The sequence below is a fragment of the Protopterus annectens genome, chromosome 4.part0 (assembly GCF_019279795.1).
Source record: "Protopterus annectens isolate FY-2018-M chromosome 4.part0, PAN1.0, whole genome shotgun sequence".
In the NCBI taxonomy this organism is placed as follows: domain Eukaryota; kingdom Metazoa; phylum Chordata; order Ceratodontiformes; family Protopteridae; genus Protopterus; species Protopterus annectens.
This window is the reverse complement of record NC_056733.1, coordinates 968255976-968282305: the sequence shown is the minus strand read 5'-3', so window position 1 is coordinate 968282305 and position 26330 is coordinate 968255976.

Sequence of the window (26330 nt, the reverse complement as noted above, 5' to 3'; positions counted from 1 at the left end):
CATTCCACCATGCCTGTACTCTCTTCTTCACCTCTCTTTCACATTCACCATTACTCTGAACTGTTGATCCCAAGTACTTAAACTCGTCCACCTTTACCAACTCTACTCCCTGCATCCTCACCATTCCTCTACCCTCCCTCTCATTTACACAGATATATTCTGTCTTAGCCCTGCTGACCTTCATTCCTCTGCTCTCTAGAGCATATCTCCACCTCTCCAGAGTCTCCTCAACCTGATTCCTACTCTCACTACAGATCACAATGTCATCTGCAAACATCATAGTCCACGGGCCTCCTGTCTGATCTCATCTGTCAACCTGTCCATCACCACTGCAAATAAGAAAGGACTCAGAGCTGATCCTTGATGTAATCCCACCTCCACCTTAAATGGATCTGTCACTCCCACTGCAGTCCTCACCACTGTCACACTACCCTCGTACATATCCTGTACCACTCTTACATACTTCTCTGCCACTCCCGACTTCCTCATACAATACCACAACTCTTCTCTAGGCACCCTGTCATATGCTTTCTCCAAGTCTACAAAGACACAATGCAACTCCTTCTGACCTTCTCTGTATTTCTCCAATAACATAATCATCATAAATGAAAAAAGAACTGTCGCTGCTGAATGACATGCAAGGGGTTAGCAATTTCACTGCCTTCATCAACTGAAAATTTGATGTACAGTTAATTTCTTTTTATTAGATTCAGTTTGTATGTACAGAACATATGGTAAAACAGAAGCAAAAAAGCGTGCTTCCAATTTGTATGGTAGGAAATTATAACTTAAACAAAAATCCAGTGCCACTTTTTTGGGGATAAATATATCTGAATTTTAAGATGGTGTGACTTTCAGTCTCATAGTAAATTGCCTAGATAATTGTTCTGTCACTATATCTGTCAAAATGTATTCCCAAAATATTAATAAGGTTATAACTTTAATTATAGTTCACAAGCCCAACTTATTTCTTGAGATCATTACAATACCAAGAGTATTATTAAAAGTATAGGAGAGGGGAGTGTTCTGCAATAAGTGCTGTGATGTAAAGTACTACTTAATGCGATTGCTATTTTTTTTCAAACATCTCTAGCTTCACAAAATATGGTCCTATATGCATATTACCTAAATACTATCATGCATAAGTGTAAAAGCATTTCATTTAAATGTATATGTAGCCACATTAACTCATTCTAAGCAACCGATGATCTTGTTAAGTAGCACTTTGCATGGTGCAGCCAATTTCTGAATCTCCTAAGTATGTTTTAAGCCTACTATTTTGTTTACTATTAGACACTGTTGATAAAACATGTTTACAAACCACTGTAAGCAGGAAATGGATACTAACATTGACAGCTTTGAAACATTCCTCGTCAACATTAAATCAAAATGATAAATTAATTAAGCATATGCTGTGTAAACCATGCCATGTTCAGACATTTTAGCAACTGCTTCTTACATGACAGGAATGGATCCCATTCCTAAGTTAAAGTATGATTAATGTTCATTAAGTTAGTATTGTTTCAATCTTTGATGTTAGCCAAAAGTGCTCTTTGCAGCACCCTCAATGTACCCAGAACTGACTCCTACAATTCATATGGAGTTGCATGTATCAGTAGCATATGTAAATTGGACTGTAAATTCTTTTTATAAGACCCTTTGCTCCTATTACTATTGGAAATGTCTGGATATCTTCTTCCACACTGGCCTAATTTCTACCTGCAAATCCTGGTATTTTATGACTTTGCGTCTCTCTGTACACAGGACGCTGGGTGTAGTAATTTCAATGATCAAGGCTACTTTTGTTCTCTTTTCATGAACTTCTATATCTGGTTTTCTTGCATCTGTTTTTGAACTGTTGGTAATGGCTGATCCCATGTGATATAAACTTCATCATTCTCTGTAATGCTTTGTGGCTCATGTTTCCAATGCTTCTCTGCTACTTCAGTATTATAACATTGACATAATCCCCAGTGCTACAGTCTTAAGACATTATTAAGCTTTTTAGTATACAGGCCCTCTGCCATTAGTGTATCACAACCAGCAACAGGATGTTCAACTGTTTCCAGTTCTATTTTACAGAACCTGCATTTGTCTGTTTCTCCCACATGTTCAGTGGACTTCATAAACCAACATATAAGTAATTCACCTCTCCTTAATCATTCCTGTGTCTGATCCTATCAATGTGAGGTTATTCCAAGACTCTTCTGTAGTTTACAACTATATTTATGCATTTTCCACATTTCTTGCCTTCTCATCTGGTCCTTCACCTTATATTCTTTCTTTTGTTTTTTTTTTTTTGGCACATTCAGTTGCTGCCTGACTTTTATCGACTTCTGGTTTGGTTTCCATTCCCATGTGACACCTATATGCTTCAAGCCATCTTAGATTTGTTCTCTTAATGTTTCAAAACTTTCAGTATGTTTGTATCTGTTGAGGTCAGCAGATATGTATACAGTCCTATGACTGCAGATATATAGATGTAATCACTTTCGAGGAGGCACATACCTTCTTCAGAATGAAGAATATATAATCTTGGTATATACATGGATTTTTATATATTATCTGATAAGCGTGAAGCATTTTTCTTGTTTTCCTGTCCATCGGATCCAATATTTTTGGGGCCAGCCAAGCACCCAAAAACTGTAAGTTTGAACAGGAAGATCAAATTGATTTATAGTTTGAACTTTTTTTCCTAGATGTCAAGGCTGTTTTCAATATTAAATTTAGTCTTCTCAAATGTATTTACTGAGTTTTTTCGTGTTTGTTCATGTTTTATTGTCAATCCTTCATCAATTCCCAAATGTTTATACACTCCCTCCTTCTCAAGTTCTTTTATATCACATTCCTGTCCCAAATTGATATTTTTTGGTGCTGCAGGTTTTCCTGTTTTAAACATTACTTTTGCGTATTTATCAAGACCAAGTGACATTCTTATATCATCAAAGAAAGTTTTGACCAGTTCCAATTCTGATATGATGAACTATATAGTTTCAAACTATCCACAAAAAGAAAACAAGAAGTCTTTACACTTTGTTGTTTTATGGGAGCCAAATTGTAGACATGACCTAATCTACTAAGTAGACAACGTAATGTGTTAAGGGCAAGACAAAAAAGCAGTGGTGACAAAGAGTCATTCAGGAATATCCCCCTTTAAATTTTATCCCTGGGATAATAATTTGTCCTTTATCGTGGCTTAGCTGTAAGGTGGTTTGCCACCATTTTCATGGTCACTGTGATGTAATTGATCAATGTAGGGTGTATCTCATACATCTGTAAGCAGTCCTTTATCCATGAATGTAGGATGCTGTGAAATGCTTTTTTGTAATTTATCCATACCATACTTAGATTCTTCAACTTTTTACAATTCTCCATTATGACTTTATTAACTACAAATGATCCTTTGTTTCATGTGTTTCTTTTGTTATCCTTTTCTTCTATTGCCACAATTGAATTTTCTTCTAAATGACTATAAACTCTGTCAGAATCAGTTCTAGAATATAGTTTATGCACCATCAGGAGGCAAGTTGTTGTTGTATAGTTTTTAGGATATCTTGAAGCTTCACTGTTAAGGAGGAGTATCATTTTTTCTGTTGTTAATTAGCTTGGTGTATGTTCAGGGTGCGCATATAGGTAGTTCTTATTCAAGGCTATAAAGATGTTAATACTTATAGCAGACGGTAGGTACTGCAGTTAGGTACATATCAGAGCCTTGGGTTTCAATTTATCTGACCGTTACTTCATCCCATTTCATATCCTGTGCATTTAAACTGCTTATTGTTTTACTTCTTCTGTACATTCAGCATCTTTGTTATGTTCCACATGGTCTTCATAGGTACTTCTGCTAAATGTGTCTATTTCTTCTTTTTTGATGGTGTTTCTTTTCTTTTTTGTTCCCCAATTTTCTCTATACATTTTTTTTGGGTCATCAGTGAATTTCTTATTTTGTACTTTTTATTTATATTCATCTGCATATCTTCTACGTTTTTCTGCCTGTGTTGATATCTTTAGTTTATTATTTGCAATAGTGCATGATAGATCCTGATCTGTTCTAATAATGCACATTGCTTTTATCACATCTTTCTAAGTGTTTTTGTTGATCTATTCTCATTTCTATACTCTTGTAACAGTGACACTTCTTGTCTTAATTCCTTTATAGTTCTCTCTATTCGATTCTTCCATGATGGCGTTTGATTTCTTCTCTTCCTTTCCCTTATTGCTCTGTGTTTTTGTGGTAAGACTTTATCTGTTATTAATTTAGCTGCACAGTAATATATCCTATTTACTTCTCGTATGTCACATGAATTTCTGTTAATAGTCTTGATTACTCAGGTGGTGGTGGTGCTGCGACTGCGGTGCTGCTTCGTTAGCATTGTCGCCTCACAGTAAGATGTCCTGTTCGATTCTCAGCTAAAGCGTCTTCTGTGTGGAGACATGCGTGAATGGGCGTACCTTCGTTGAAGGTTGTGCGTCAGGGCTGGCAACTCAGTACGTAGAAATCTACTGCCAATCATTAGCAGATCGGAGTTCCGCTGTGGCGACCCCTAACCGGGAAAAGCCGAAAGATACGACAACAGTCTTGATTGTTGCGTTTGTTTGTTTTATCAGACTTCTAATATTTGAGTTCTTATTGACGTCCTGTGATCTTTTCCTTTCATCAGTCTTAATATGTGTATCCATCCATATTAAATCAAACAACTCTTCCTTAGATCTTTTTCTTCTAGGTTGAGGGCACATTCTTTATTCTCCAGTTCCTGTGGACATTCTACAGAAAGGTCCAAAATATCTTCCTGTGACATAGTCTCCTCAGCTGCATCCTGCATCATCCTTTGCTCTTTCATATGGGAACTCACTGGCCAATCACTGCACAACGCTGACTGTGTCAGAGTCGCCACCATTTCCTGCTCCTTTCCTTGCTGTGCAACTCCAGCTGAATTTTTGCCCTGTTTCCTAATGAAGTCTCCAGTGTTTCTTCATATGGTAACTGATCAGATGATTCCTGCTCCACTGGTTTCTCCTTAATTTCAGGAGTCATTGTTCTACAATGCTGTGATGTTACCAAAGTTAGATTTTGTATACTAAATCCTTCACTTCACAGATAATCCATAATTTAAGTTTCTATTTATTTAACTTCTCCATTACTAATCCTCTTTGCTACTTCCCCCTTTGTTTTCTGATTTTTTTTGTATTACAAATCTCTTCAAATACCTTTGGTGCTACTTTTTTGTGTTGATTAGTTTTAGTTTCTCCTTTGCATAAATATTGCACCATATTAAATCTGTTTGTCTTTCCCATGTCCATAATTTTCCTTCAGATGTCTGCTGCTCCGCCTGTTTTTCCTTACTTTGGTGACTCATTGTTCCATTGTGCTGTGACATAACCTGTGTTAAACATTCTACATTAAATCCTTCAATTTGCAGGTATTCCATGACTTCAGCTTCTACTTTGCTAATACCTTGTCCTACTTTCCCCCTTGTTATCTTTTTTTTGTATTGTTAAATGTCCCATGTCCCCATTCCTTTGGCTGTATTTCTCTTCAGATATCTTTGGAGCTGCTTGTTTGTTTTGATTACTTTGGTTTTCTCCTTCTTATAAATATTGCACAGTATGAGATCCCTTTTTCTTTCCTATGTCAATGTTTCTTTTTTATACCTTTCAAAAATCTCGGACTTTGTTCTTTACATTTTTGCACTAACTCAGTCGCTTCTTTTTCCAAATGGCCTAAGGCTTCTTGGACTATATAATGTTTTTCATGAATCTGTTGCATTAATGAAAACAAATTTGCATTTAAAGCTTTTGACAGCTTTTCTTGTGCAAGTATTTGTCTTCCTTGTAGTTCCTCTCTTAATTTTTTGAATATCTTCTATCTGGAAATTCTGGGCTTCTTGCATGATGGTAACAATACGTAATTTTTTTCTTATCCTCAATAGTCTACTCTATTATCTTTATGGCTCATTTTTGGCCTGTGTGTTTTTGCAATTTTTCTGGACCACTACTTCCTTCTACAACACGGGGTCATCCTCCCCACGAACCTTTCCTAACCCCATTATAGGAATATTTCTATATCTTGAGGATTCTGTACTCTCATTTGTTTCAGTTCTGGCACTAGTGTGTCTACCATGACTCCGCACTTTTTATCTTGGGGGGGACTTGTGCACTCAGATGTCTTTTTTATTTTTTAACCTACTTCTGTCCATGACATATGCTGTATAAAATACAATGTATCAGTGTTGTCTTGGTGAGATTTTATAAAAACAGGCTCCACTTCATGAAGGTACTCACCAAGACTTGAGGATGAATTTAGTTCTAGAAATACTATTCTATTTTGCTTACTACTTTTATCATCTGTCCATTTGGACTTGCTACGAGATACACTAGATGTGGTGGGAAATAGTATTACAATGAGGACAATAATATGAATAAACATGAATTTTGCAAACTAAGAAGTATGGTGTAAAAATGAAATATATAAAAACATGGGTGCCAGAAGCATAGGGCGAGGGAAGGTTCATAGGTTCATAGGTTCATAGGTTAGTACTAGGCTATCAGCCCTAGGGCCTGTACAAGCCTAGCCATAACAATTCCCTGAATATTTCTTCCCACATTATTTACTTTCCTGGACCCCTGTCTAGCAGGGCGATTGACGTGATCCCTGGGGTGAATTTCCTTTCTCCCATCCAATCATCAAGGTTCCTCTTGAAGAGGTCCAAAGAGGCACTCTGCTTGACATGTATGGGCAATCTATTCCAGAGTCTGGGGAGTCTCTGGGTCAGGAACCTATCCCTCCAACATGTTTTGTTTATTGTGATGACAAGGTTTAGATCCCTGGAGCGTGTAGCTCTGAGGGATTGGGATTTCTTTAAGTGTAGCATGTCCAACAGCTCTGGGTTTGACATGGCCTTGTATGTTAAGCAGAGATCGCCTCTGAGTAGACGATATGAGACAGAGTATAGCTGGAGTTTTTTAAGGTGGTCAGCATAGGGCATCTGCTTTAGGCCTGTGATTCTTTTAGTGAGGTATTTCTGAGGCCTTTCCAGTTGCTGCAGATGTCTTGAGAGGTACATACCAAATGGGGCATTGTATTCTATAATGGGTCTAATGAGGGATGAGTACAGTGGGACAATGACCTCCTTTTTTCTGGATGAAAAGACCTTCGTGATGAGGTGTGCCACATAGAAGGATTTCCTGACTGTTGTGGCGATGTGGTTATCGAAGGTGAGACCACTGTCCACCTGTGTCCCTAAGTCTCTTATCACACTTTCTGTGTTTAGTGTACTGCCACCTATATGGTAATTCATGGATACATGTTTTTTCCCAAAGGGGATAACAATACATTTCTTGGCATTGAGCTTGAGCCCATGGCTCTGGCACCAAGCATCTGTTTCTGTAAGGCCCTTTTGTAGAGTATCCACATCATTTGGGATTCAATAATGGCTCCCAGTTTGCAGTCATCTGCAAACTTTGTTAGCCAGAGTCCCTTAGTGTTGACCTGTACTTCAGAGAAGTAGATGCCAAACAAGAGTGGCCCCAGGACTGAACCCTGAGGTACTCCACTTGTCACTTGTCTGGAGCTGGATTTGGAGTCGGCTACTTTTACAGTGTGGGTTCTATCAGTAAGCCATTTAGCAACCCATTGGGTGACATAGGGATTAATGTCCAACTTAGTAAGTTTATCTATGATTCCAGAGTGGGGGATGGTGTCAAAGGCCTTGGCAAGGCCTAGATAGGCTGTGTGGACCACCTTACCCTTGTCCATGGCTCTGGAGACTGATTCAAAGAAGTCAATCACGTTCAGGAGACAAGATCGGCCCTTCACAAACCCAAACTGGGTGGGGTCCAGTGTTTGAAGGTTGCCAATGTCTTTGTTTATAAGTTCCATGATAATACGCTCCATGGCCTTGCAGATAAGGCTTGTCAGACTGATGGGACGGTAGTTTCCGGGATCCAAGGTGGATCCCCTTGTGGATTGGGATAACTATAGCTCTGCGCCACTCAGTGGGCATGAAACCTGAGGTGAGGCTATGATTAAACATGACACTTAGGTGAGGTGCCAGTTCATATTGTAGTTCATGTAGTACACAGCCCGGGATGTCATCTGGTCCCATGGATGCTGTATTCTTGGCTTTAGAGAGTGCGTTTTGTACCTGTGTGGCCGTTATTACTGGAATTTGGCAATCTTCCGGTATTGAGATGGGCCATTTAGGGGTGAGAGGGGTGAAGTTGGCACTGAATCGATCTGCCAGGATATTGGCAATATCCATCGGATCAGTATATTTAATGCCATTCTGTTTTAACTCAGAGCAGATCTGAGCATTGCCATTTAGATTCTTGACATAATTATAGAATGCTTTGTGGTTGTCTTTGGAATCTTTGGCAATTTTATTTTCGTAACTAGCTTTGGAGGATTTTATGAGGCATCTCAGTTTCTTACTGAGGCTAGTAAGGGAGTTTTTTGCATCCTGGGATTTTCCTCTTTTCTGCAAAAGTTTCTTCCTTTTGTTGTAAAGTTTGTTTATGGCAGGGGACCACCAGATTGGCTTCCTTTTTTTGGATGAAAGCATTTTGGTTCTATTTGGGATGGCACGATTCATGCATGAGTGGATGTGCTCGTACAGTGCCATAGTGTAGGATTCGGCAGTTGAACTTTCAGTTCCCGTCTGCATGGGTGTCATGAAGTTTGTCACTTCTGACTTGAGTAGCATGAAGTTGGCTTTAGAGAAGTTTTTTATGGTGGTTTCTTTACTGGGGGGTGGGGGTGGGATGCGGATGTTAAGGGTGATTAGCTTATGGTCAGACCTGACTAACGAGGGGGTGACCATAGGTATGGAGCATTGATTTCCCATGTTGGTAATGACCAGGTCTAAGATATTGGAGCCCCTGGTGGGACTATGGATTAGTTGATCCAGGGCGTTGGAATTTATGAATTCCAAGAACCGTTGCACAAAGGTGTTGGGACATGAGTAGTTTTCCCAGTTAATGGTAGGATAGTTAAAATCACCCAGTATTAGGGTGTTTGGTTCTATCTTAATATTTTCCAGTATGTTTAGAAAGGTGTAGTGAGAATCTTGGGGTATGGTGGGGGATCTGTAGCAAGCTACAATTTGGATTGCAGTCTTACCTAGTGTTAGTTGCACTTGGAGAATTTCAGACACATTGTGTTGGCCAACTAGCCTGGTGGTGTGAATATCCTTGGTGAATATTGACACTCCTCCACCTTTAGTGTTTCGGTCCTGGTTTGGTGGCCGAAAAGTGTGGTAAGAGTTGTAGCCTGGTATTGCAGGGGTGCTCTCTGGAGCCTTGAACCAGGTCTCAGTTACTGCACAGATATCGATGTTCTCCATTTTAGGAGTGCCTCGAGAGAGTGCATTTTGAGGTTTAGACTTCTAGCATTGAGTAGCATTACCTTCAGATTTTGCATGCTTGTACCTGTTATGGTGGTGGTTTTGTCCTTTGAAGTTTGCCTAAAAAAGGCACTATGGGGTGGCAAGAACCTTAGCCAGTAATCTGAATCCCAGGGGCGACAGGTGCAGACCATCTCTGGCAAAGCATCGTGGTCTGTCAATCATGTCATCCCAGGCAGACAGATACTGGATCCCCTTTGAATGACACCATAAGCTTAGCCAATTGTTGAAGTCAATCATTTTATCCTTATATTGTGGTATCATTCTGGGCGAAGGCAGGATGCTACTCAGAGCTAGGGTCATGCCTGCCTGGGCCACATGATCCGAGAGCTCTTCCATGTCTCTTTTCATGTAGTCCAGGGAGGTACATCTCAAGTCATTCACTCCAACATGGACAATGACAGAGTCATATTTGTACTTGTTGTGGAGTGACTTGAGTGCATGCGTTATGTGGCGGATCCTGGCACCCGACAGGCAGCTGACTGTAACTTTCTCCTTATTCAACCTGGTGAGAGGGACATCAGTGTGCCGGACTATAGAGTCACCTATGACTAAAGTGTTAGGTACATTGTCTTGCCTTAGGGGCTGTTGCTGGGTGGCACACTGGTGTTGTGAACTATGTGACACATTGGTTGTGATTGGTGTTTGTTTGCGTTTCAGCTTCAGAGGTCTTTGTTGTTTGGGCAGGTTACAGTTAAGGGCCTCTGCATATGTGGATTTAGTGTTGCTGTATGTGGGTGTTGGTGGTGCGGGTTTAGAAGGGCTATGTGTTGCTTGAGGTGTAGTGTGGGTGTTAACCTTCTCCTCTTGACTGTTTAGCACAATCTTGGGTGGAGAGAGCTTTGCTTCCATTTTGGCTATATAAGTGCATCTCTCACAGGTTGTAGTGTTGGGTGGTAGGAGGAGAGGGTTGTCTGTGTACATGAGGCAATTGCTGCATTGCCCCAGTATGCCCAGATTCACCAGGTGGACAGGAGAAATCACTGGAAGCTGACCCTTGGAAGCTTCCCCACATTCAGCAGCTAACCAGTGCACCCTGAAAGTGCTGCCAGAGTGCAAATTACATAGAATCATTTGCACTGGCATTTTCAAGGAAACTGTAAGCTCAGGCAGTTGGGAAAAGTACAATTTGAGTAATAAATAATCTTTTTCTGGCTGCCTGAACTTGCAGTTACCATGGAAATGTCTGCGTGAGTGTTTCTAAGGTATACTGATCAATGTCTTTCATTGAGACATTTAGTTAAAGTCAAAAATAATAATTTTGAATGAAGGCTCAAAACTAGGAACAATTTTTAACTATTACTTATTCATTTACAATTTTTACAGAACAGGTTTTGCATCAACATGCATTTTCTGAACAATAAAAGTAAGAAACTTTAATGTCTGGCAATAGTGACTGATTGTAATCCTCTGCATACCTCTCAACTTTTGCTTAAGAAATATGAACAAAGCCAAAAATTATGAGGGTGGGGGATTAAGGGGGGGATAAAGGCCAAAATCAGAAACAGATTTTTAATATTGCTCTTATAAAATTAGAAAGTAGGTAGAATAACAGGTTTTGCACTAGCATTCATTTTCTGAAGGATATAAAGTTTCAGATTCAAATGTTTCAGTAGTTACTGAGTTCACTAAATGAAACATTTGAATCTGAGATTTTATATCCTTCAGTGGTTTCAGACCTCAGTGGTTTGCCACATTTTGTGAACAACAGATTTAAAACATGAAACAAAAATCTAGATGTTCATGTATACGGTATGATGAGAGGAGGGTTCATTTTGTATACGGTATGATGAGAGGAGGGTTCATGATCCTGAGAGATTTGCCAGAAAATCAAATATTGTACAAGGAACAGGGCAAAAATAGGAAACAGAATTAGGCATGGTCTACAAAATTATAAGCAGTTTGTTTGTTTATTGATTGATTGCTGTTTGTTTACTAGGTTAAGTGAGCTGTTCTATTGAACCGTTTCAGACACAGCCCAGGATCTTTAGTAGTCAACACTTTAGAAATATAAAATAAGACACGCGCACATTATTCATACATCTGATACGTATGCTCTACAGGTAAAGTTTAATTTCCATAAGTTGGTGCAAACTTGAGTGTTTTTGCCTTTCAACCACTGAATAACAGGATAGGCTTTTGTTCTACTATCTAATAGTCTGTATAAGGCAGAATTTTCCATAGAGGTACATTTCACTGGAGCTATACTGACTTATAATGCAGTAATCATTTTGCTGTATTTAATTATTTATTCGTTTGTTCTCTTACACCCACATTATGTTATGTATGATCATTATGAGGCTAGTCAGAGATTTCCTGACAAGCTCAGGGAGTAGCCATAAAAACAGTAGATTAATAGATATTCCGAGGCCAACTAATTGTATGACCATTTAGACCTTGCCAGTACCCGCCCCCAGGCAGCATCTCCTTTTTCCAGGAGGACCGTAGTGATACAACCCAGACTAAATTTACCCATCCACTCACTAGTGTATGTTTAAAGTAAGATAGTGAATCGCACTGCTTAACATGTAGGGGAAGTATATTCCAAAGGATTGGGGCATGCTGCCTTATAAGCATGCCTGTCCACTGTGCTTTATTCACCTGTTGAAGATTTAGGTCCCTGGCTCACATATTGGTGAAGATTTAGGCCCCTGGCTCACATATTGGTGAAGATTTAGGTCCCTGGCTCACATATTGGTGACGATTTAGGTCCCTGGCTCACATATTGGTGAAGATTTAGACCCTGGTTCACATATTGGTAAAGATTTAGGTCCCTGGTTCACATATTGGTGAAGATTTAGGCCCTGGTTCACATATTGGTGAAGATTTAGGTCCCTGGTTCACATATTGGTGAAGATTTAGGCCCTGGTTCACATATTGGTGAAGATTTAGGTCCCTGGTTCACATATTGGTGAAGATGTAGGCCCTGGTTCACATATTGGTGAAGATACTGGACTTGTAGGTTAACAAGAGAGATCTCCCCTCAAAAGTCTGTAAGACAATGAAAAGAGTGAGAGAGAGCCCTGCGTCTCTTGGTAGCTGATGGACTTTAGGCTTATTGTTTAGGAGCATTTAGGACCTTTATAATTCTACGATATGTTTAGTGAGATACATCCCAAAGGGGGTGTTGCATTTGATAATTAGCCTGATCAGTGCTGAGTATTATTAGGCACTGCTTGCCTCTTTAGACTGTGATGATATTCCCTTGGCAATTAGGTGGGCTAAATATAAGCAATTCCTGACAACTGTTGTCACATGATGGTCAAAATAAAGGGAGCTATCAGCCTAAGTTTCTAGGTCAGAAACAATATTTTCATTTTGTATACGGTATGATGAGAGGAGGGTTCATGTATACAGTATGATGAGAGGAGGGGTTGTGTATACAGTATAATAAGAGGGGGGTTGTGTATACAGTATGAGAGGAGGGGTTGTGTATACAATATGATGAGGGGAGGGTTCATGTATACAGTATGATGAGAGGAGGGGCTGTGTATACAGTATGATGGGGGGTTGTGTATACATTATTATGTGGGGAGGGTTCATGTATACAGTATGATGAGAGGAGGGGCTGTGTATACAGTATGATGGGGGGGTTGTGTATACATTATTATGTAGGGAGGGGTTGTGCATACAGTATGATGGGGAGGGGTTGTGTAGAAAGTACAATGAGAGGAGGGGTTGTGTATACAGTATAATCAGGGGAGGGGTTGTGAATACCATATGATGAGGGGAGAGGTTGTGTATACATTATGATGGTGGAGGGGTTGTGTATATAGTATGGTTAGGGGATAGGCTGTGTATACAGTATGATGAGGAAGGGGTTGTATATACATTATTATGTAGGGAGGAGTCATGTATACACTACAATGAGGGGAGGGGCTGTGTATACACTACAATGAGGGGAGGGGCTGTGTATACAGTATGATGAGGGGAGGGAATGTATATACAGTGTGATGAGGGGAAGAGTATACAGTTCCATGAGGGGAGGGGCTGTATATACAGTATGCTGAGGGGAGGGGATGTGTATACTGTATGATGATGATGCTGGGAGGGGTTGTGTATACACTACAATGAGGGGAGGGGCTGTGTATACACTACAATGAGGGGAGGGGCTGTGTATACAGTATGATGAGGGGAGGTATTGTATATACAGTGTGATGGGGGAAGAGTTGTGTATACACTATGGTGAGGGGTGGGGTTCTGTATACAATATAATGAAGGGAGGGGCTGTGTATACAGTAGGATGAGGGGAGGCACTGTGTGTACAGTATGACAAGGGGAGGGGTTGTGCTTACAGTATGAGGAGGAGAGGAGTTGTGTATACAGTGTGATTAGGACAGGTGTTGTGTATACAGTGTGATGAGTGGAGGGACTCTGTATACAGTATGATGATGGGAGGGGCTCTGTATACAGCATGATGAGAGGAGGGCTTGTATATATAGTTTGATGAGGGGTGTGACCATGTATATAGTACGATGAGGAGAGGGGCTCTGTATACAGTATGAGGGAAGGGTTGTGTATATAGTATTATGAAGGGAGGAACTGTGTATAAAGTATGATAAGGGGAGGGGTTATTTATGAAGTGTGATGAGCGGAGGAGTTGTGTATCCGGTGTGATGAGGGGAGGGGGTTGTGTATACAGTACTATGGGGGAGGGGCTGTGTAGGTTCATAGGCTCATAGGTGTTTACTAGACTATTGACCACAAGGACCTTTTTAAGCCTAGCCATGCATCCCAAATCTCTGACGAGTTCTGATACCCTTGAGAAGTGGTCCTGGTAGATGAACCATTTACAGGTTACCTGTTTGAATCAGAGACATAGGTGCCAAACCAGGGATGAATTTCTGGTTTCCCATCCAATTGTCCAAGTTGCGCTTGAATTTGATTGGGGAGGAATTCTGCTTCACATGGATGGGGAACCTGTCCATAGGTGGGGTAGTTTCTGGGATACATACCTATCTCTCCAGCAGGTCTTATTTGTATCACAGGCAAGGTTTAAATCTTTAGAAAGGGTAATTCCGATACTGTTTTTTTGTGGATATGCAGGAGGTCCATCAGACTGGGGTCTGACAATGCCCTGCATGCCAGGCATAGATCTCCCCTGAAAACCCTGTAGGAGACAGAATACAGGGATAGGGCTTTGAGGTGGTCTGCATAGGACATATTACTTATGCCCTGTATTCTTTTAATGAGAAACCTCTGTGGATATTCCAGTTGTTGGATATACTTCGTTAGGTACATATCATTGTACTCAATGATAGGTCTCATGAATGCCAAATACAGTGAAACAATGACTTCCTTGGACTTAGATGTTGTACCTTTGTTTATAAGTTGCGCAACATAGAATGATTTCCTCACCACTGTAGACACGTGATGATCAAAGGCTAGATTACAATCTATGTGTGCCCCTAAGTCCCTGACTACTGGGTCAATTCTAAGGGGTGTGTTGTCAATATGATAGTTACCAGGGGTGGATGACTTCCCAAAGGATCCTATTATGCATTTGTTGGCATTTAGTTTTAGTCCATGGCTCTAACACCAGCTGTTTGTCTGTGTCATCCCCTCCTGAAGAACATTTGTGTCAGTGTGCGATTCAATGACAGATCCTAATTTGCAATCATCTGCAAATTCAGTCAGTCAGAAACCACTGACATTGGCCTTGACTTCTGAGAAGTAAATGCCAAAAAGGAGCAGTCCAAGGATTGATCCCTGAGGGACTCTTACTGTGTAGATAGTAAGATGAGGGGGGTGTTATACAGTATGACAAGGGGAGGGGTTGTGTATACAGTATGATTAAGGGAGCAGCTGTGTATGCACTATGATAAGGGGAGGACCTGTGTATACACTATGATGGGGAGGGGTTGTGTATACAGTATGACAAGGGGAGGGGTTGTGTATACAGTATGATGAGGTGAAGAGTCATGTATATGGTGTGGTGAGGGGAGGGGTTGTGTATATAATATGATGAGAGGAAGGATTGTGTATACGGTGTGATGAGGGGTAGGACCATGCATACAGTACGATGAGGGGAGGGGCTCTGTATACAGTATGATGAGGGGAGGGTCTGTCTATACAGTATGATGAGGGGAGGAGTTGTGTATCTAGTGTGATAAGGGGAGGGGCTGTGTATACAGTATGATGAAGGGAGGGGCTGTGTATACAGTATGATGAGTGGAGGGGTTGTGTATACAGTATGATCAGGAGAGGGGTCGTGTATACAGTACAATGAAGGGAGCATTGTGTATACAGTATGAAAAGGGGAGGGGTTGTGTATACAGTATGATGAGGGGTGAAGTTGTGTATCCAGTGTGATGAGGGGGAGGGGCTATGTATTCAGTATGATGAAGGGAGGGGTTATGTATAGAGCATGATGAGTGGAGGGCTTGTGTATACAGTATGATCAGGGGAGGGGCTGGGTATTCAGTATGATGAGGGGAGAGGTTGTGTATACAGTACAATGAAGGGAGCGTTGTGTATACATTATGATGTGGGGATGGGCTGTGTATACAGTATGCTGAGGGGAGGGGTATCTATAAAGTATGATGAGGGGAGGGGTTGTGAATACAGTATGATGAGAGGAGGGGCTGTGTATACAGTATGAGGGGGGGTTGTGTACACAATGCAATGAGAGTAAGGGTTGTGTATATCATACAATGAGGGGAGGGGTTGTATACAGTAGGATAAGGGTAGGGGCTGCGCATACTGTTTAATAAGGTGGTGGACTGTGTATGACAAGGGGAGGGGTTGTGTATACAGTATGATGAGGGGTGAAGTTGTGTATCCAGTGTGATGATGGGAGGGGCTATGTATTCAGTATGATGAAGGGAGGGGTTATGTATAGAGCATGATGAGTGGAGGACTTGTGTATACAGTATGATCAGGGGAGGAGCTGGGTATACAGTACGATGAGGGGAGAGGTTGTGTATACAGTACAATGAAGGGAGCGTTGTGTATACATTATGATGTGGGGATGGGCTGTGTATACAGTATGCTGAGGGGTATCTATAAAGTATGATGAGGGGAGGGCTTGTGTATACAGTATGATGAGAGGAGGGGCTGTGTATACAGTATGAGGGGGGTTGTGTACACAATGCAATGAGAGTAAGGGTTGTGTATATCAAACAATGAGGGGAGGGGTTGTATACGGTATGATGAGGGGAGGGGTTGTGTATACAGTAGGATAAGGGGAGGGGCTGTGCATACTGTTTAATAAGGTGATGGGCTGTGTATAAAGTATGATGATGGGAGGGTTTGTCTAAATAGTACGATGAGGGATGGGTTTTGTATACAGTTTGGTGTGGGGGGTTGTGTATAGAGTAGGATGAGAGGGGGGTTGTGTATAGAGTAGGATGAGGGGAGGGGCTGTGCATACACAGTAGGATGAGGGGAGGGGTTGTGTGCACAGTTTGATGGGGGGTTGTGTATACAGTACAATGAAGGGAGGTGTTGTGCATACAGTATGATGAGGGGAGGGGCTGTGTATACAGTACGATGAGGGGAGGGGCTGTTTGTACAGTATGATGAGAGGAGGGGCTGCCTATACAGTATGGTGAGTGGAGGGGTTGTGTATACAGTACAATGAGGGGTGGGGGTTGTGTGCACAGTTTGATGAGGGGAGGGGTTGTGTATACAGTACAATGAAAGGAGGTGTTGTACATACAGTATGATGAGGGGAGGGGCTGTGTATACAGTTCGATGAGGGGAGGGGCTGTGCATACTGTTTAATAAGGTGATGGGCTGTGTATACAGTATGATGAGGGGAGGGGCTGTCTATACAGTATGGTGAGTGGAGGGGTTGTGTATACAGTACGATGAGGGGAGGGTTGTATATACAGTCTGATGAGGGGAGGGTTGTGTATACAGTTTGATGTCGGGGGTTATGTATAGAGTATGATGAGGGGAGGGGCTGTGCATACACAGTAGGATGAGGGGAGGAGTTGTGTGCACAGTTTGATGAGGGGAGGGGTTGTGTATACAGTACAATGAAGGGAGGTGTTGTGCATACAGTATGATGAGGGGAGGGGCTGTGTATACAGTACAATGATGGAAGGAATTGTGTATACAGTACAATGAGGAATGGGGTTGTGTCCACAGTACGATGAGGGGAGGGATTGTGTATACAGTATGATGAGGGTAGGGGTTGTTTATACAAAATGATGAGAGGAGGGTCTATGTATACAGTACGATGAGGGGTGGGGTTGTGTACCAAAAGTGACACTACACAATTTAGTATTTAGTTTGAGCTCACTTTTAGTACACCAGTGGGTTACTTGGGAGAGCTCATTCAGGGGAGTTTGGGTATCATAGGGTGACTTAATAATAACCTCCAGTTTGCAGTTATCTGCAGACTTGAAATGCTAGAAGTCTTGGCTCTCCACTTGGAGATTTATTTATTTAACATTTGTTGATCAGGAAAGTCCGATTAAGTTCCACAGAGCCTGGTTTCAGTGGAAGCCCGGAGAGAAATGCTCCAGATGCATGTCTTTGGAATGTGGGAGGAAACTGGAGTACCCGGAGGAAACCCACGCGAATACAGGGAGAACATGCAAACTCCACACAGAAGGCACCCCAGCCGAGAATCGAACCGGAGAACCTCTTGCTGTGAGGCGACAACATTAACTGCTTCGCCCAGTGATCTGAGAAGAAAATACAAAAACAAGGGATTCCAGTACTGAACCCTGAGAAACACTACTGGTCACTTTCAGACTTATCAGTGAGGCATCTGCAAATTAGACTGTGTGGTCGCTGTCTTTCAGCCAGTTTGTTATTCCACTTACCACCTGTGGGTTAATCTTTAAAGCAATTATTGTTTGTATGATGCAGGCATGGGGAATGGTGCTGAATATATATACCATCAACAGCCTCTGTAACTCTTAGGAAGTTTGCCAGATTAACTAGACAGGATCTACCTTTCACAAAGCAAAACTGTTAGGAGTCAAGTCAAACAGGAGTCTTGATATCACAGTTTATGAGGTTTGTTATGATGCACCCTGTGGTTTTGCTGTTAGGACTTTTACTACCCATGTCAGTTGTAAGGCCATGCTTATCAAGCGGCATCACCGCTGTAGTGTAATTCTCATCAGAGACAAACCCAACAGCTACACTTAAGTAAAACAGGCTGAGTATTGTCTGTATAGGCATATTTAGCACTATTATGCAACTAGGTATATGATACATGGTAGCAAATACAGGCATAATCAAAAGGATTGTTGTGTACAAGAAATCTGACAGAGCCAAGCATCTTGCATACTTTTTTTTGGTGTTACACTGTTATGAAATGTTTTATGGAGAGTGACAGATCTTGTTGATAAGCTGTGTGATGTACCTTCTCTCTTCACTACCATATTTCACCTCCTTTTTCTCAGTTCTGTCTATGTTTCTCTGTTATTTCTGCTAATAAGTGAGTATCCTTGTATTTACTTACTTAACCGGACCAGTTGTACAGTCTCTTTTTAAGACCATCACACCTATCTATGTAATCCCTTCAAGGTACAACTATGTCTCCTATAAAAATCTACATTCTGTCACATTTTGCTAACCTTCCTATGTAAATATATATCTGCAGATATGATTATTAATCATCTTCGTAAAATGTATGTATGTTACATATACTTATACATGCATGTTTATCTTCCATGTAAAAATGTATGTTTTCTTTTTTACTTTTTTGTCTTTTTTTGTATATTGACTTTTCTTCTCTGTTTTTGTTTCTGTGGTTATTTATGTAAAAGCTATGTTTCTTTCCCATTTCTTTGTACTGGAGCTTTTTTTCCCCGGGTCACCGCTGAAAATGAGTTTCTTACCCAGTCAGACTTTACCAGTAACCAAATGTCAAATAAATAAATAAATCTACTTAAATGGGCCAGTCCCTGCCATTATGGAATATTTTATCCTTGCCCTTAGTATAACACTCACTTCTCGATCACCCCATCCCAGCTGTGAACTCTTTGCTTGCTCTATCTCTCGTTCTTCCAGACTTCGTCACTAGGTGGCGCCCTATTCACTAGATACCCTTATACTCCTTTTTTCCCACTAGAGTCCATGCCTTTCCTGCTATCCTACTTGTCCTAACCCTTTTCTAGTTTCTGCATTATATCCATCTCTACTACCTCACTCAGCTATCTAACGACTATTCTGTCTCTCCCAATCTTCCTATATTTTTTTCCTTTTACTTTATCTCACAGTACACCATTACTTGCACTGAGCATAGTGCCTTTTTCACATCTCACTGATTGTTTTCTGTGCCTTGGTCCCCTCTCTAGCTCTTCCCGCTCTGTTCGCCCTACGGGCTCACTCCGCTCCCCTACCCTACCCCCAATTCCCACTCACCCCCCAGTTACCTTAAACTTATACTTCCTCAGCCACACCCCCAATTTACTCACAACCTATCACAACTCCAGCCTCATTCACACCTACAAACTCTCAACTCCCTTCTTACTAGAACACCCAATTCCATACCATCAAAGCACTACTAATTTCAAACCTTGCTTAGCTCTCCAAACTAAACATGCCCCTGACTATTAAACCACTTTTCTTACTCCTACTACTACACACTTACTTAGCAGATCCCCTACCTTACATAAACACACAAGCTCTGTCCTTCCTCTAGCCAAACAAACCTATATTAACCTCCTGGCATCTTACCCCTACCTTCCCCCTCACTACCACAGGATACTCCTCAACAAGTACCACACTACTAGAAAGTTCTACCTAATACCCTTCAAACAATCAAAATTACTATCACTCCCTCTATCACTCTTATTGTCACATGGAGACATTCACCTCAACCCTGGCCCACACAATTCACTCCTCCACACCCTCTCAAACCAAGCCACAAACAACGTGTACCCTCCTTTCTCTTCTAACTCCCTGTCAATAGCACACCTAAATATTCGTAGCATCAACAATAAAATTACACAACTCCATGCTTTAATTGACTTCTACTCATTTGATATCCTCTGTCTTACTGAGACCTGGCTTAAACCAGGTACCAAAGACAATGAAATTATTCCACCTGGCTATAGCATTTTAAGGAAAGATCATCTGAACAAAAAGGGTGGGGGAGTTGCCTTACTTTATAAATCTGAACTCCAAGTGACCTCAATTGACTCCCAGCCTCCATCCCTTGCCAATGCTGAAATACGCTGTAGCAAATTCCAAGTAAATAAAACCAAAGCCTTATACATAATATGTTCCTATATCCCTCCTGGTAACAACCTAAATACACTTGGAAACATACTTAGCTGGCTCTCATATCACTTCCCCCAAGAAACTATCATCTTAGGAGACTTTAATGTCAATTGGAACTCCTGTATATCCCCAAAATCACCCATCACCTCCACCCATCACCTCAACCTCTTTAGTTTTCAACAAACCATAAACTCCCCAACTAGGGTTCACAAATCTACCAATAAACAAGCCATCCTGGACTGGATATTGGTCAACAATAATCCCCTCTCATATAATACGGGAATACTCCCAGATAATATCAGCGACCATCTTCTTACCTACATCACAAAACAAAAAAACAACAATCTCAAGCAAACTATCTTTCGTACTATACGTAACAAAAAAAACTTCAACCTTCCGTCTTTCCTTAATGAACTTCATGTATGTAACTGGTCAGCTCTAAAACACCTTCCACTTGATGAAGCAGTTACCCATTTTAATAATACATTCCTCCAAATTCTTGAACCTCATGCCCCCTCACGCTTAATTAGAACAGGATCCAAAACTGCCCCTTGGCTTTCTAAAGAAACCAAGAAAACAATGCTATTAAGGAATAAACTATGGGCAAAATGGAGATCCACTAAAAACCCAACTGACCATCAAAACTTCAAACACCTCAGAAATACTACAAAAAAACTCACCCATCTTGATAAAAACAATTATTACCTTCAATATCGACAAAATCATTACCATAACCCCAACAAATTCTGGTCAGGAATCAATAAACTGCTCCACCCAGGGAATACCAAAACACCTACTCCAGCTACCTTAGCTCAGTTCCCCACCAATACTATAGCCAATACATTCAACAACTTCTTCTAAGAAACAGTCACAACTCTAGCAAAGACCATGACTCCCCCCCTTCAAAAACCCTCTCCGAAAAATTACACCCCCACTTTAAAATTTAATACAGTCTCCACAACCCATATACGTAAGTTACTCTCAAAACTTAAACCATGCACTCCCTCAGCCGACAAACTACCAGCTAAATATCTACAACTAGCAGCAGCAGAAGTAGCATACCCAGTCTCTATCTTAATTAACAGAACCATAACCGAATCTACAATTCCTTCCGTCTGGAAAGTCTCCCATATCATTCCCCTGCATAAAGGAGGTACCTCAAATGAACTTTCTAATTTCCGTCCTATAGCCTTACTATCACCTCTATCTAAAATTATGGAACGCTGTATACACCAACAACTTTTACACCATCTTTTACAAAATACTCTACTTGCTGACTCCCAACATGGTTTCTGACCTTTCCATAGCACCTCCACTGCACTTCTCTCCTTCACAGATACCATCAACAAAAATCACAATAACAACCTATTTTCCTCTTCTTTATTTCTTGACCTCTCTAAAGCCTTCGATATGGTTAACCATCAACTTTTACTTGACACTCTGACATCATTCTCACTTGACTCTTCTGCTCTTCATTGGTTCAACTCTTATTTGAAAGATAGGAAACAAGCTATCCTTTGGGACAGTCATCTATCCTCTCAGCTCCCAATCACTATTGGTGTCCCTCAAGGATCCATCTTAGGTCCCCTCCTCTTCTCCATATTCATAAACAACTTGTCTACTTCACTCCCAACATCCACTTGTATTCAGTATGCAGATGATTCAACTATCATCTGTTCTGCTGCATCTCCAGCTGTACTTCATTCTTCAACCCAAAAAATCTTTTCAGCAGCTGAAAAATGGTTCCAAAATATCTGTCTCCTCCTCAACCCCAAAAAAAACAAATTATTACTCTTCTCCCCAACCCCTAAGTCTGTCCCTCTTTCCTTTCCTATTGTATCTAACAATGGCACTATCATATCACCTGATTCTTCTACTAAACTTCTAGGCTTTACAATTGATAATCAACTTCACTTTGATTACCACATTGACCTAACCATCAAAACAGTTAATAAAAAGATAGGTGCCCTCTATAGACTCAAGCCCTTTCTTACTCCTACCACCAGGGTGTCCCTTGCCCAAACACATCTCATCTCTACGTTATTGTATGCCTCTCCATCTCTTATAAACCTGTCAAAATCTAACCTTCATAAACTTGCCACAGCCTATCATAGCATTGCCAGGTTTGCCTCAGGCTCCCCATTCCATACCCATCATTGTGTTCATCTCAAAAAGCTCGGTTGGCTAGAGCTACAAAATGTTATTCTCCTACATCAACTAGTTATTACCTTTAAAATACTCCATTACTCTACCAATACACCCATACTTAATAACCTTATTGCCCCTTACAAGAATCTTAGTTCATTTAGATCAGCTAAGAAACTACTAGTTGCGACTCTCAAATCTCACAATAAAGCTGGTGACTCCTTGTTCACAAATGTTGTTGGCTCACACTGGAATAAACTTCCCATAGAACTGACCACCCTAGGATTAGCACAACTTTTCAAGAAACGACTAAGGAACTATTTCAAATCTCCCTGGCTTTGTCCTTGCTCTAATCCTGACTGACTCAGCATCTTACTCTCCGTACAGCTCGTTACTCCACTCCTCTACTTGTCACTATCACTAGCGCTATCCCCCCTCTGTAGCTCTCCTTGAATTTCACTTCCATTTTTAGTTTTCATTAACACCTTCTGCTCTTTCTACTTGACATATTACTACGACCAGTCATATATCCTTTCTATTTAAACCTATATCCTGCTACATATGGAACTACTCTGTTTCTTAAAAATAGTACCCTGGCACTAAAAGTGTTATCATTATTGTAAATACTGTATATATGACTATTAGACTTAGGGGTGAGTCACTATTTTCTCTCCTTCAACATTAATATGATTGCGTGGTTAAGATTATAGAACTAGGAATCCTCACTGTTTTATTATATTCTGTTGTATTTGCTTCTATACTATTACTAAGCTAGTTTAGCTGTCTTACATGCCTATAATATTGTATCCTACTGTGCTTTTTTTTTTGATGTACCTTGTTATGTTATGTTTGTACGAGTACATAATGGAGCTTTTCTCCTCGGGCCTCTGCTGAAAATGGACATATATCCAGCCAGACTAGCCCGGTCAACAAATGTAAAATAAAATAAAATAAACATAAATAAAATCTCTGGCTTTTGGTGAAATGAATCCCTTGGAAAAGGACTGCATGTGCCCCATTCTGTCCACTGTCCCCCCATGTGACCTCTATTTCCCCTTCATCCTGGTCTTGCCACACCATTTAGATTAAAGATTTAAGCTGAGAGTCTGGAGGCTGCTTAGGCATTAGAAGCCATGAGATTCTAGATGCTGTGAGGCAGATTTTATAGTTTTATCCCCCCAGTGTTTTGTCACAATTATGGCATGGAAAAACTCATGACTAACTAAAGAAATTCAGTCTTACTTTCTAGGAAGAAATAATAAGTTGTGCCCAAGGTTTAAGGATCAAAGTTGACAAAAAAGTAGTTTCCAGTAAACTGAGAAGATAAATGCTTTCAAAGATACATGAATCATGTCTTAGAATAGTGTCTGCCTCCCTGTCAAAAGAAAAAAAAGTAACTGTAGTCATCTTTTGTGTATCCCTCGATGTTAGATCAGGAAGACAGTGAATGAATAAATGGCCTCAGTCATGTATTTCAAGTTACTGCTGTGATACATCATACTGCCTGCCTCTTCACCCGCATCCCTAAAAGACATCTACCACCTATGTATTCATCTAACAACCAGAATACAGTACAATAGCCTGTTCACCACAGATGTATATTCACAATACCTTACACTTACCTCCTAAAGTTAGCCATCTAAATGTATACTTCTGATTTGTGATTGTGAGAAAAGAGAAAAAATATCAGTCATGTTTCAGCTACTTGCTCCTAGACAGTAGACTGCACCTACACACACCTTTATATCCCACACTGGCCACACTGTTACAACCCTGCAAAAGCCAGAGTGACCTTTTGTGCATACCTCTGAGGTTTAATTGTCTGGAAAATTCAAGAAATAATGGGTTCATAGTAATGACCACATTTTTCACACTTTCCCCGGTCCCAAAAAGTTATAGTGGCCTTCTGTGCATAACTCTGAGGTTTAATTGTAAGGAAAATTCAAGACATAATGGGTTCATAGTAATGACTAATTTCCCCACTTTCTCCAGTCCCAAAAAAGTTATAGTGACCTTGTGTGCACACCTCTGAGGTTTGATTGAGAGAAGAATTTAAGAAATATTAATCTCACTGTTCCCAGCCCACCACCACAAACACAACTATAGCAGCCTTCTTTGCTCACATCTGAGAAGGGCCAGTGGTACAACAGGTGAGTCCAGGGCAGAACCCTCAATAAGCCTGTGTCAAACTCCACTTCTCCAGCCCAAGTTGTGGATCTAGATGTTCTGTGGTGCATTTTATCTCTTATTTTGGAAAGATAATGACTTGCAGTGTACGAATCACTGTGATTATGCTCTGAATTTGATGGGAGAGCATGCTTGTTAACACCATTCTGACACTGGAAAGGTTCTTAACAAGATTTTATTAAGTACCTCTTACTACTGTTAAGCTGTGGTCACACACTAGAGTATGAATAGTAAGTAATCTGAAGTCACTACAAAATAGCAGTGGGAAGCTGTTAAACGCATCATTTTCTAAAGACTGACTGAAGCGTTTAACAGTTTGAATGATGTGTAACAGCTTCCCACCCCTCTTCCACGGTGGCTGTTCTTTGCGTGGCAACAGTAAGTGTGGTACAGCAATACAGCACTTTTTTTTTCTCTAAGGTTTGAATTTATGGCTACTGGATCAAACACATGCAGGTACAACTTTAGCTGCATTTGTATTTTTTGTGAAATTTCTGTGGTCATTCCAAATGTAATTCATATTTACACTATATACATTTGTGTCATGGGTATGCTTCTGGTATGGTAGGCATGTGCATCTACTTCTTTTATGGCTGCAGACAGTTAAAAAAACTGCCCTATTAGATTACTAAGTGCCCCTTTTGCCTTCCATCCCCTCAGCCAGCTTCTGGCACCCCTGTATAAAACAAGGGTCATTAAAAGAAGATGTCTAGATGCCCCCTCCGAGAGCAAGTGGATGAGACCTGTTATAGGGAAATCATTTCACTGACAATTAGTAGCTGAATTTGATGGAAAAGTTTAACTGTGAAAAAATAAGCTTTCCGTCTATAATTGCTCCAGATTAGAGTTTTGTCTTTTCTTTTGGATATAGTGAACTTAGAGTTGATTATATCAGTTACAAGTGGAGAGCATGCAGTCATGTAGTTTCCAAGGTGGAGATGGTATCTTTACATTTTAAATTTTATTCAAGACTTACATAAATTTTTGTCTATTGATATGTTCTGTTGCATTTTGTAAAACCATGCTTATGTTTTACTATGTGTTCTGTTTATATTTATTCTGCTAAAATGCTTAAATTATTGTATTTTTTCTTATCTCTTTTTTTTGTACCTTTTATATATGTTTTTATATCTGGTGCTTTTCTCCCTAGGTCTTTTCTGAAAAGAGGAAGTTATACCCAGACAAACAATCCTAGTAAAAAATGTTAATAATTAATAAATAAAATATATTTTGCCTCTACAAAAAATGTTATACTGTACATGAGTAAATTAAACAAATACAAAAATAAATAAATAAAAACTTGCCCATAGTTTTAATAACAAGCATTTAGATTAAAGGAACTCCTAAAAGGCTTAAGTCTGTTACCCCATGTTGAAGCTTATCTGTGCCTGTGAATTCCTACCTGTT